This window comes from Ranitomeya imitator, chromosome 1 (assembly GCF_032444005.1).
Source record: "Ranitomeya imitator isolate aRanImi1 chromosome 1, aRanImi1.pri, whole genome shotgun sequence".
Classification (NCBI taxonomy): Eukaryota; Metazoa; Chordata; class Amphibia; order Anura; family Dendrobatidae; genus Ranitomeya; species Ranitomeya imitator.
The window spans coordinates 445,596,611-445,599,638 of record NC_091282.1 but is presented as its reverse complement, the minus strand read 5'-3'; positions in this window follow the sequence as shown (position 1 = coordinate 445,599,638).

Below are 3,028 nucleotides of genomic sequence, written 5' to 3'. Positions count from 1 at the left end.
CAGCACATAAGGATGGGGACGCAGGATGAGAGCAGCACATAAGGATGGGGACGCAGGATGGAGCAGCACATAAGGATGGGGATGCAGGATGCAGCAGCACATAAGGATGGGGACGCAGGATGCAGCAGCACATAAGGATGGGGACGCAGGATGCAGCAGCACATAAGGATGGGGACGCAGGATGAAGCAGCACATAAGGATGGGGACGCAGGATGGAGCAGCACATAAGGATGGGGACGCAGGATGGAGCGGCACGTGACAGGATGGGGACGCAGGATGGGAGCAGCGCATGACAGGATGGAGACGCAGGATGGAGCAGCGCATGACAGGATGGGGACGCAGGATGGAGCAGCACATGACAGGATGGGGACGCAGGATGGAGCAGCACATGACAGGATGGGGACGCAGGATGGGAGCAGCGCATCACAGGATGGGAGCAGCGCATCACAGGATGGGGTCACAGGATGGGAGCAGCGCATGACAGGATGGGGACGCAGGATGGGGGCAGCGCATGACAGGATGGGGACGCAGGATGGAGCAGCACATGACAGGATGGGGACGCAGGATGGAGCAGCGCATGACAGGATGGGGACGCAGGATGGAGCAGCGCATGACAGGATGGGGACGCAGGATGGAGCAGCACATGACAGGATGGGGACGCAGGATGGAGCAGCGCATGACAGGATGGGGACGCAGGATGGAGCAGCACATACCAGGATGGAGACCATATACCAATATAAATGCTCGCCACCCGGGCGTAGAACGGGTTCAATAGCTAGTAAATATATACTTGTCCGCAAAGTGCGCGTTATTTTAAAACAAAGCGTGACTCATACCAGATAGAATTTAGCCCACAAGTGGCATGAAAGCACTGAAGTCAGTGCCTATAATAAAATTGCACATGCCCCACATAGTCCCAAAAGGAGGAAAAAAAAGTGCTATAGTGCAGTTATATCAGGGAAGGACATCATTTCCACAGAACTCACATTATTGTATCTAGGCAAATAAATGTCAAGCCTGTTTCTAGCAGGTCCTTACCACGATGTAAAGCAGTGATACCCTAAATCAGATCAGGTGAAGCAATCCCGACACACGTTTCGAGGGCGTAACGCCCCGCTTTCTCATTTACCACATGTCTACTTTACATCTGCATAATTTTGTAAACATAATTTTTTATTGTTAGGAAGTTACACGTGTTCAAAGTTGATCACCAATTTCTCATTTTTCAAACAAGATTTACTAAACCATTTTTTTAGGAACCACATTACATTTGAAGTGACTTTGGGGGCCTATATGACAGAAAATACCCCAAAATGACACCATTCTAAAATCTGCACTCATTGGAGTCATCAAAACCACATTCAAGAAGCTTATTAACCTTCACGTGATTCACAGGATTGAAAGCAATGCAGAAGGAAAAAAATAAACATTTTACTTTTTTTCACAAAAAATTTACTTTAGCCCCAAATGCTTGCTTTCATAAAGGTAGCAGGAGAAAATGGACCCCAAAATGTGTTGTGCAATTTCTCCTGAGTACGCTGATACCAATATGCGGTGGAAAACAACTGTTTGGGAGCACAGCGGGGCTTGGAACAGAATGAGCACCGTTTGACTTTTAGAACATAAAAATGTCTAGAATCAACAGCGAATGCCATATCGCATTTGGAGAGCTCCCGATGTGCCTTAACAGTGGAATCCTCCCACCAGTGACCCCATTTTGGAAATCAGACCCCTCAAGGAACTTATCAAGATGTGTGGTGAGCACCTTCAACCCCCAGGTGCTTCACAGAAGTTTATAATGTAGCGCTGTGAAAATAAAAAATCTAATTTTTCCCACAAGAATGTTGTTTTAGCCCCAATTTTTTTTTCTTTTCACAAGGATAGCAGGATAAAATGGACCCCAATATTCTTTGCGCAATTTCTCCTCAGTACGCCGATACCCCATATGTGGGGGAAACTACTGTTTGTGCACATGGCAGGGCTTGGAAGGGGAATATCAACATTTGAATTTTTTTTTTAACACTAGAAGTCCCAGAGAGGAGTCATTTAACATTTCTACCTCTACTTCAGGAGCTCGAAATTTATGCCTTATAAATAGATATCGATCGCAGCATTTAGGGAGTTAAAATGTCAGGGGCGGTGCAGGCACTGCTCCTCGCAGTGAGAGCCGGGTGTCAGCTGTCACGTTTGCTGAACATCCAGCTGCAATCGCGCACGCACAGCTCCTGTATGCGCAAAATTGCCAGGACGTGTCCATACGTCACAGATCGGAAAGTCCATGGTGTCTGGATACGTCCAAGATTGTGAAGGGGTTAATCATCCGCTCTGTCCCTTATTACTGATACATACAGTTTAGAATAAAAGACATTGGGAAAGGGAACCAATCAGGTGATTTTTGCTGCCCAAACACTAATATTACTATTATTATTATTATCAGTCAGGTACATTACTCTCGGAAACACTCCATTGAAGATCCCTGGCCGACTCTAAGTAGTGCTGCTGCAGGTGATTGACAGGTCTCTGCCTATATATATTTGAGGGAAAGATCTGTCAATTACCTTCAGCGGTGCTGGGAAGAGCCGTCCAGGGGCAGAGCCGGACTAGTCCCATCTTTAGATATGGTCCCTGGCCAGATTAGCATGAGTCGCCTGACAGGCTCCCTTTACGGTAGGTCCGTACGAGCACGTAAAATAATCGTTCAGTTTTATCCAGAAAAGCGGGACGATTTCTTGCTCACTTGTCATCCATGTGCAATCCGGTTTTTACAGCAGCAGCTATTAGTCATTTACAATTGCCTATTTTACAGAATCCGTAAAAATCGGATGCTATGTAGTGGCTTGAATGGGCGAATGCCACCTGATTTACAGAAGAAACTAGAGGCGGCTGCGATTTTCTCACACAGGTTCAGTCTGCACTGCCCTATAGAATAACACTGGCCTGAGTACGGTCCGTTTTTTTCCAAAGGCAGCACTTGGCCTGAAAAAACGGTCATGTGAACAAGACCTTAGCAAAATACACGTGTTATTTA